Raw genomic sequence first — 10,857 nt, 5'->3', positions numbered from 1 at the left:
TTTAGCAGAGCCCCGGCTCTACAGCCTCTGTACCGCCGCCTCAGCTCATCGGGTATCGGATGAACGATGCCGGCTTGTCCCGCTGACCGGAGCGAGAGCAGCGTCTCCCTTGAATAAGAAAGTTTTCCGCTGCTATTTCCACGAAGGCACGAAAGAGTATCCATAGGATACATAAGGTTATACACCGAAAGTGTACTATAAAACTATAAAAGTATAAAAGTAGAAGTTGGCACAGAGCCAAGACAAAACGAATAACATATCAGACGTGTACGACAGGGACGGAGTTACTGAGATATGCGGCCACTCACGTCGGCGCACAGGTGAGAAGTGAAAAGAAAAGTCTTTCAGGGTTTCCAGAGTTTAGTTTCCTTTCCTACCACACTTGTAGGGGGAGGTGAAGTGATCTTGTGGGTAGCTCGCCATCTTGATCATGGGGCCATCATAAACTAAAAAAAACCCCTGACCTATAAGACAAAGGTAATGAACAGTAATTCAATTCATTACGAGTACAAAACAATATCTAATTGGAAAAAAATACATTTTAATTTAGCACAACACAGATATGCTTTAAATTAAAGCTTTATCAAATTGAAATGAATAAAACAATATCTCAATAACACGAAGAGAACGGGAATATATTTGTGATTAAACTCTAATCTTAAATGTGATATAAATACAACATAAATACATTTTACGTTTCTGCATCATCAACCGCGGTACACGGCCACGGTTTAAATTAGTTGTTTTTTAAATGAGGTTTTGTATGGGAATTCTCCTCGATTCCCTCGGAAATAAACAAACTATGCGAAACAATAAACAAAATACACACTCACCGCTGAGTGCTAAAAACCAAATCGCTTTCCCGTCTTGGGCAACAAACAATTCTGCACTTCTCTGCTCTGTTGTTTCTCCATGCGATTGTAGTAGAGTCCAACCATGCTGCTCTTGAACGCAGCCTCTCACCTGCCCCTCCCCCCTTTGCTCATCAATCAGGTCGGCATATTTAATGCACCTGAGTGCCTGAGATCAGCCTGGCATTTGTTTGAAGGGTTCCTGGTGAGTAGGGTGGCTTTGGTTTTACTTTACACGTTATCAGTGTTTTTATTAATGGTTTCTTTCTTCTTTTTTTAGGTGTTTTAACTGCTGTTGTTTTGCCCTGTTTTGCCTCAGTTTTGATATTAGTTTGCTTTAATTTTGCCACCATTTGAAGTTGTTCTTTTCCTACTCTGTTTGGTTTAATTTGTTGTGCTTTTCTTTCAGCCACTGAGCCACTATGTTTAGAGGCTAGTCACCCAGGGTGAGGTTCCTCCACTTCGCATGAGAGTTAAGAGCACTGGGTCACTATTACAAGGCACTGACGTTTTTGGTTTGTTGTGAGGTTTGCTGTGCTGCACAACGGTGAGTATGTGGTAGCACCCCCGCACCTTCCTCAGCGTAGTCTGCCTCTTAACTAAGTGGCTTAAGCTCAGTTTTGGTTTATTCCTTTTTTTGTGATTAGTGTTTTAATATATCTAGTAAATTTGATTTCGACTATTTTAGTTTGTATTAAAACAATTATTTTAATTCACTTATTAGTATTTGGTCCTTGTGTTTAGTTTTCCCTCCCTACAGCTTCGGTTCAACCTACATTTTGTTTCCTTTTGATTTACTATAATAAACACCTTTTTTATATTTTGGTAAAACGACTCTGCCTCTTCAGTTTTTTCAAACTTATGTGTCTTTAATTTTCCTGTTTTGGTTTCCATATTTGTGTATCTCCTGGGGTGCAAGTCCCCAGGTGGCGTTGTCCGTAGTTTATTTTATTGTTTCAGAGAAAATCCAAACAATCCCCACGCCCGCCCTGTCACACGATGAATGGGATGAGAGGGAGTGATCTCGTGAACCGGATCTTTTTGATAAGTGGGTTGAGCTCTGATTGGTTGATCGATTTTGGTGGAGTTAGTTGAAGTTATTAAATGTTTTAAGGAAGAAAAGAAATAGGAAAGTTTACATATATTCAAAATAAAATAAAAACCAATGCTTATATTTATGGAGGTTCACGGAGGTCACTCCCCTTGCACAGAAAAAAACAAGAGGCTAAAAGATATTCAAATTAATTAACCTGGGTTACACTTTTCCCCACTGATCTCATGTACGTCCCATTACATGCTAGTGGTTGGCTATTAACTGGTAGGTATGGTGTTACAGTGGGGGAACAGGGTTCAGGTTCTCTCAAAGCATACAAAAATGCTGTGCTTGGTCCATGAAATAATGACTGGATAGTATCTAGCACTGGACGTCCAGGTTTTATATACTGCAGTCTATCTGGGGGTTTCCGAGTCCTAGTTGAACGGTGTACAGGAATTTCTGTGTCGCTGTCCATATCAGGGGGTTCAGGTAAGTTGTTCGAATCATTTTCTGAGGGGGACAATGCCCTTTCCTCAGAAGCACAAGTTTGTGGTAAGTATCTGAGCTCTATATTTTCAGGTAGGGATGCACTTTCAGAGATTTGGTTGGTACCAACCATAACAGTATCTACAACTTCCTGGTGTGCTTCAGGAGAGGTTTCACACTGGGGGGTCTGCAGAGCATCAGGCACTGTAACATAAGCTTTTGGGATGTCTATTATGATTGTGCATCTGGAGGGTTCAGAGTATAGTGGTCCACTATGCTATTGGAATGAAATCGGTTCATCTCCATCTGATAGATCGTCCATATCTATTTTGTTGTCAGGTGGGTTCAGGTTAGGTCTTTGGTTTGGAGGGTTCTTTTGCAGAGGGAACTTTTGGTTGGGGTAAGTAACCACAAGTAAGCAGAAGGTCTCTGTGTAGTGTTCTAAGAGGGCGGTCTTTACTTTCGGGCCTGACTGTATAGACGGGAAGGATACCTGCTCTCTTTACAACAACGTATGGTTCTGATTCCCGTTTATCTATGTTTACCTCTCAGATGGACATTCCTATCTAAAACTCGATCTCCAACAGATAAATCAGAGGCAGTGACATGCTTGTCGAATCAGCTTTTGTTTCTTTGCATGACTTTTTCTGCATTTTCTGTTGCCATTTTGTAGCTTTCCTCTAGGTGAGATTAAAGAGTCTGAACATACTGGGAGTGTGATGGATGTTGTTTATCAACTACAGGAAGTCCAAATGCCAAGTCTATTGGCAGGCTTGGTTGTCGTCTGAACATTAGTTCATAGGGTGAAAATAATTGCATACAACTGCATACAGTTGTATGCATGAACAAGAGGTTTCACAAAGTCTTTCCAGTGAGTTTTATCTTCCTTTAGAGTTCCAAGCATATTTAATAGAGTTCTATTAAAACGTTCAACTGGTTCACACAGCTCCTTTATTGTTTTTGCTTCAAAGTCGGGGCCTTGATCACTGAAGTTTTTCTGGAGTGCCATAGTGCACAAGGAAATTCTCCCAAAGACATTTTCCCACAGTTCTGGCCCTTTGATTGGGTGTGGGAATTGCTAATGCATATTTTGTGAAATGATCTGTGATTACCGGGATGTCTTTTGTCTTGCTATTATCTGGCTCTAGAGACAAGAAGTCCATACAAACCAGTTCCAGAGATCTTGTTTTGATGTTTTCAAGCGGTGCTGCTTTCTCAGACAGGGATTTCCTTTTTACACATCTCTCACACGTTGTTACTTTTTTGTAAACATCGAGAGACATTCTTGGCCAATAGAATCTGTTTCGGACCAAGTCAAATGTCCTCTCGATACCCATGTGGCCCATGTGATCATGGAGACTGATCAGGACTGTCTCACGGAGTTCTTGGGGTAAGACAACTTGATAGGAGCACTGAGTTCTTATTTGTCTTCTAACAAGAATGTTGTTTTGGAGCTCCAATCTATTGAATTCTCGAAGAAGAAGGAGCAGATCAGGAAGTTCATCCCTCAAGGTAGGTGGTGGTGTTTCTTCACACTCCAACTGTGTTATGACATGTTTGATTGATTGATCTGCTCTTTGTTTGGCAGCCATTTTGGAGTCTGTAAGCTGAGGAGTGATGGAGGAACCAAACTGACTGTCATTTACAAAACTGTCAGGAAGTGCATCAGCAGAAGTGGAAAGGGACTGGACAAGAGCAAGAGGAGGATGAGAATCGGTCGTATCTGAACTGTAAATTAGCTGTCTATCACAGATTGCTTGAATGGTCTGTTGATCAATTTGAGTCAAAGTAGGGTCTGACCGATGATATTGAGCAAATTTCCATATCCTCTCTCTCTCCTTTTGAGATTTGACATCATCAGCCAGATCACCATGGGGCCTACGAGAAAGCCCATCTGCATCTGCGTTTTGTTTGCCTGCACGATACAAGATTTTAAAAGAAAATGTGGACAGTGCAGCAAGCCACCTGTAGCTTGTCGCATCTAGTTTGGCTGAAGTGAGAAGGTAAGTGACAGGGTTGCTGTCTGTTACTGTGAAACTATTTCCATAGAGGTAGTCATCAAATTTGCAAGGAACTCGAGCTTGTGAGCTGGATATCGGGATTCACTGCGTGACAGCCCCCTACTGGCATAAGCAATGACTCTGTTCATATGTTCATGTTCTTGATAGAGCATAGCTCCTAGACCAGTGGAGCTGGCATCTGTGTGAAGCTGGTATGGCTTTTGAGGATCAGCAAAGGCAAGGACTGGGGCAGTTGTCAATCACTGTTTCAAAAGCTGTCTGACAGACAGATGTCCATCTGCCGCCAAATGGTTCTTTTGGATTGAGGTATTGTTCTTGTTTGAATGATTCTTTAAATTTCTTCTGTGATAGGGGGTAACCATATGTAAGATCATGCAGGGGTTTAACAATGGCAGAATAACCCTTCACAATCCTTCTGTAGTATCCAGGAAAACCAAGAAATGACCTCAATTCTTTTAAGGTTTTGGGTACTGGCCAGGTTGTGAGGGTGGCGATCTTGTCTGGGTCTGTTTCAACACCATTACAATAAACTACATGTCCCAAGTAACGTACGGAGGTTTGGAAGAATGGATGGATGGAGGCCAAACTCTTTCAGCCGCTTAAGCACTTTCATTAGCCTTGCTTCATGTTCTTCTAAAGTCGGTGCAAAAACAATCAAGTCATCATTGAAGACAAGGACTTCTTTAAGGTTCATTTCTCTTATGCATTTCTCCACAAGTCGCTGAAACGTCCTGGGTGCATTTGTTACTCATTGGGGCATGCGATTAAACTCCCAGAATCCTAAAGGACATACAAAAGCAATTTTAGATTTGTCTGTTTCCTCCATTTCAATCTGATAATAGCCAGATTTCAGATCAAGCACTGAGAACCACTCAGATCCAGAGAGTGCTGTGAATGCATCTTCAAGCTTTGGGAGTGCGTAGGCATCTTTAATGGTTTGCAGGTTTAGTTTTCTGTAATCAATACATAACCGAACACTGCCATTCTTTTTCCTCACAACAACATTGGATGATTTGAAAGGAGATTCAGATTCACGGATTACTCCAGATTCCACAAGATGGTTACGAACAGCATCAATGTCTTTGGGATGGATAGGTCTTGGTCTTTGCTTGAATGGGGTTTCATCGGAAAGTTTGATCTGGTGAGTAACTATTATACTATTATATATTATATTTATCTATTCTACCAAAGTCAAGATCATGTTTTGCAAATACTTCTGGAATACTATTGAGTTTTGCTGTGATATGATTTTTCCATTCAGATGAGAGTGCTGAATCACCAAAGTTGAAGGTAAAGTTTGACTTTTGTGATTCCAGATCTGGTGAAGAAGCTTGGACTGGATCAACAACGCTTTGTTCTTTTGAGATGACAGATCTTATTGCACTTATCTCTCCAATGGCAGCTCTAGCAGGTATAACCATATCATGACCAGACTCATTGGTTATGATAACCGGTAACTGACAAGGCTGAAGTCTGGGAAGATTCACAAGACAAGATTTTACAGTCAAGCCACCAGGCAAAGGAAAAGAAGATAGGTGCTCCACAATGACAGATTTCTCTGAGCACGGGGAGCGAGTGAAAACACTTCCCTTCACAACAACAGTCTTTCCAGCTAGAATTGTTTGTGGGCCTGCTCCATGCATCTTGACGATGGCAAGATAACCGTCTTTTGACTGTTTGTGTCTAAGTGCAAGTGTCTGCAATACAGCTTTGTAGCCATAAGGAAGATAATGATTTACTAACATGTTGTTTAACAGATAGTTCTCTATGTATGTCCAGTGTGATTGTGCCAACAAGCAGAAAAGACTGAGAAGTTTTCAAGTCTGGCACAACAAAAGCAAGAGTGTGAATGTCTATTGATGTACCGAGAAACTCAGCTGGAAAAGTGATGTCAAGTTCAATGTAGCCTAGATATGGCACAGTTTGACCATTTGCTTCCTCTACTTCAAAGATGTCAGTTAGAGGTTTGATTTCTTGAGTGGACAGATGACTTCTGTAGAAAGAAAGTGGTGCTATTGTCACCTGTGATCCTGTATCCAATAAACAGTTGAATGGTGTGTTATTGATGTCTACTTGAGCTGTGCTTTTTGTTCCGATGAGTCCTGCTGGCAACATGCATCGTGGTGAAGTGAAGTGTGGATGATTCCATTTCATGGGACATTTCTTGAATGCAGCCCCCATCTGTCCCTCCTCAGAAGCTGCCTCTAGTTTGACTTGTTGGGAGAACTGTTTTGCATATCCCACTTCTGTTGTTTCTGTTGCAATTGTTTGCGTTTGGTTGTCACCAGATCTGGATTTGCAGCATTAGTGCACAAAGTGACAATGTGGCCATCTTCCCCACACTTAAAACAGTACCAGGGTTTGGGTTTGTTTGAAAGTTGTGTCATGGAAGAACCGACATTTCTAGATCTGGTTGTGTTACCTTGACGTGGTTCGTATCTTGGCGGAGAATGTTTTTTCTGTGAAATCAAAGATGTTGGCTGGCTTTGCAGTTTACTCATTTGTTTTCTGAGATCTTCAATCACATTGAAATCATATGCTGGTGTTGAACCACAAACACAAGCACGTTGTGTATTCAAACTGACTCGTTGCTTCGATGAACTGATGTGTTTCTTCATTCGATTTTCTTTAGCTAGTTGTCTATCTTCTTCTGTGCACAACAGGAACAAAAACTCAGAGAAGGATGGAGGATCATCTTTTTTCTGTTCAAGCTGTAAGTTTGTTATGACAGTGTTGTCCCAGCATCCACGGCATCCTCTTTTCCTCTCTGCATGGAGTAGAGAGACCGGAGCTCAAACCATTGACTCAACAGAGAGTCAATTGGGGAGAAATGTTGGATTCGGCTGCAGGACTACACCTGCACCCTCTGGTAGGAACCTGCAGAGGTCTGCAAGAAGGAAGAGAGCCTGAAGCTCCTCACTCAGCCCGTCAGTGGCCAGCGCCATGACAGGGCAGTCTGAAGAGCTAGCCACTTCAACATTTATATACAATATTCATTGGCATTGTTATAATAGTTGTTATTATCATTTCTTTGAAAATATGTTCATATATATTATCATGTAATTCTTGCAGACTCGGACAAAAGAGTTCACTATCACCCCGTCTGCTTCATGCAGGTAACAGCTGGAGGGCAAAGTCACAACCTGCTGTTGTCTGTTTGCTGTGAAGTAGGACAAAGATATAACCGTGCGCCCGCTCACACAGTCTGCAGTGCTGCAGCACACACAGGCACACAGCTCCTCTGCAATGTACTGAACAGAAAATCTACAGTGGGTCGACTGTACATTGCAAAACTTGGCTCTGTAACCACTCTGTATTAGAGTTCATGTATACGACGTCATATGTGTAGTGTCATGTCATCATGAAGTTCATTTTGTTTGACTATTCAACGGATAAAATACCTTTTTGAATATGTCAATGTTTAATTGCACTGATTACAGTCTCTCAGGGATTGTGTTGCTGGTAATAATCAACTTTCAACCATCTTACACTAATATGGACTGAAGAAACCAAACAATAAAGGACATAAGACTCTGCAAACACTTTCTGTATTCCTTATATTCACTGCAATAATAAAAATAACGGGAATTATATCAGATTGAATTTCAATTGAATTCAATTCAGACAACATTTTAATCCTTCTTGGGGAAAACACAGCTTGTACATAGACCAATGATCTCACATCATATCAATAAATGTGAACAAATCCAGACTTAATGAATGTCCACAGTTCAGAGTTCATTAAGCAATGTTGGATGACCTTTAAATAAATACCAACATAGTGAGCTTGTAAAAAAGTGAACAGTTGTGTTTGGAACGCTGCTTTTGTTTCAATTTGAGGTCGTTGTTTTTTTCTGACTGTGTTATAAGGAGAAAACATTGGTGTGACAACTTAAACAATGAATAATAAAGGGTATGAGGTGGATATTATGTTGTGTTTACGTACCAAGGTGTGTGCGTGTGTGTGTGCGTGCGTGCGTGCGTGCGTGCGTGCGTGCGTGCGTGTGTGTGTGTGCGTGCGTGCACGAGAAGTGTGAGATATTGTGACAGGACAACAAGGAGGGAATCAATACAAACTCCAAACTGCATTTGTACTTTTCTTATTCCTCCTCAGTGTCTTTATTTCATTCAAGCTGACATTAAGAACTTCTTGTAAATGAAACTAAAATACAAAAAACATACAATAAGAACATTACACGGTACATTAATAACATATTCACAACAAACTCACAACGTTAATAATTAAACATAAATCAACTCCTTGTCCTAACTCGATCCTGAGTAACTCAACCAGCAACAGAGGCCTCTCGCGCAGCAGCCTAGGGCCCCGCAGCAGGGACAGCAAAATCTCTTCCTCGTATCACGCTTCTGTCTGTTGTAGAAATATGGCATCTGTAAGAAAGACAAAAGACATGAGAAAAGGGTTCATCTCCAGCATCATCACTCACTCAGTTTATTCTCTCTGCTGGCACTCATCAAACCACACAAGGAAACTGGTATGTGATTATGTCCTGATAATGAGTTTCATTCATTCAGTTCATGTACCATCAATGAGTCCGCTGAGATCTCTGGAGGTTCAGCCAATTGATTCTCATTGTTTATTGGTTCAATTTATCACTTTTGTTAAAAATTAATGGCAAATAATGTCTACACAGGTGAGACTAAGTATTCACACAGGTACCACTCCGTCCCAGCAGGGGGAGCCACCACACAGCTTCTTTTTTTTTTTTTTTTTTTCCATCACAGAGGTCGTCAACAGGATGCATCAAATTAACTTTTCTATGTCATGGAAAAATTTTAACAAAAACCTAAATGCAGCAGGAAAGGTAACAATAGTAACAATCATGAGAAACAAATAAATCACATCTCCTCATTCGATCCATCAGGAATGAAAGAACCCAGAGACTGGATCCAATTTGTCTCTCTATAAAGAAGGATTTTGTCCCTCAGTATGGAGGATTTCTGTTTGGCTAAACTCACGTTTGTTTTCCTTAACATAAAAGTAGACATACAAATACAAAAATACTAATTTGAAGTAAAAGTGTACCTGTATCTGATAATGTCATGAAGATTAGTTTCATTCATTCAGTTAACTTAATGTACCTTGTTTGAGTCCTCTGAGATCTCTGGAAGTTCAGCCACTGGATTGTCTTTGCTCATTGGTTCCTCCACATCTTGGACCTTAAAGAAGACACCAAATGTTATTGTGTCTGTTGACAATTCATGACAAATAAAAGCAAAGAGAAGACGAAAACATGTTCTTACCTCAGTTAATGGTACAGCAGAGTTCTGCTCAACATAAAGAAATGTGAGCATAGTGGCCACAACGACTAAAACACTGAATGTCTTCATCTTGGTTCGATCTGTTCTTTGATTCTTTGGCTCAGTTTGCGACGTTCTCAAGTTCTTCTTCTGTCTGATAGTCGACGTGGGAATCTGCTGATATTTATACTCATCAGGTTTCGTTATCACCAATGCTTATCACTCTCCGAGGGAAGAATGAGAACAAGGATACAACTGCACCAATTCCAGGAATGGACGATACAGTAGGACATTATTGTTGGGTTGTTCATTTGTGATAAATATTAATAATTAATACACTTCATGCTCCGCCAAAACCCCCATCAACGAGCTTCAGGTGTCACATTCTTGAGACTTTGTTCATGTTGATTGACAGTCTCTGCTCACATGTCGGGGTGTGTGGAGCACAAATAGTTTTATACCTCATAGATCATTTATTCACTGTAAGGGAGCCTTTAAAAGTTTTGAAGACACAGATCATCCTGCATACCTGAAACTCCCAGCGTACCTTAAACTCTTTTCAGCATTTCAAAACACACGTAACTACGATAAACTTTGTGCCTGGGTTACAGAGCGGATTAAGTCAATAGTTTTTTCTGTACCGCTTTATTTTGAAAATATAACACCTTCAAAACTTGGCCTCGTTGTCAACCGAGCATTTATTTCAAAAGAGCACCAGTGTCTTTCTTTAGTTTTTTCAGTGAGGAGAGAGCTTTTGCAGCAGTCTTTCATCTTTTCAGAAAGGCACCGTTGACGTCACCAACACTCTTTTCCAAATGTTTAATATTTCCCATATTTTTGTCGACTGTGGAACGCGTCTTGTACCCACATCCTGCATCTTTCCCTGTGTATACTGGGGTCAGTAAAACGGATTTCAACAGATTGTTGTCATAGCGACAGGATGGATGTGCAACGCTTTTCTACCCAGACAAACAATGCTCGGTGGACATGGGGTCTAAAAAGGAAACCTTGGTTGTTACAGAAGAGCTTTGTAGCTTTTATGTGTTAATTTGATAATGTGACTGTGCAACAAGAACTTACAAACAACAATATCAAGACAGTTGTGGACATTTTAAGGCGTCAGACATGCTGAAGATATTGTATGTTGAGGCCTACGATGAAGAGCTCCAGATTGTTGCTCAGTCATACAGTGGTATGTGAA

At 40.7% G+C, this 10,857-nt stretch overlaps 1 long non-coding RNA gene across 1 annotated transcript; it reads right to left on the bottom strand.

Annotated features, from left to right (window-relative positions):
• Nucleotides 1–8,705: 8,705 nt before the first annotated feature.
• On the bottom strand, nt 8,706–9,738 carry LOC306827474. Its single transcript, XR_013779638.1, has 3 exons — nt 9,660–9,738; nt 9,498–9,575; nt 8,706–8,786 (listed from the first exon to the last, which is right to left on the bottom strand). It is a non-coding gene; the product is annotated as an uncharacterized lncRNA (long non-coding RNA).
• Between the last annotated feature and the right edge of the window lie 1,119 nt (nt 9,739–10,857).

This window comes from Symphodus melops, assembly GCF_947650265.1.
Source record: "Symphodus melops genome assembly, chromosome: 7".
NCBI classification, from domain to species: domain Eukaryota; kingdom Metazoa; phylum Chordata; class Actinopteri; order Labriformes; family Labridae; genus Symphodus; species Symphodus melops.
This window is presented reverse-complemented; position numbering and strand designations above follow the sequence as displayed.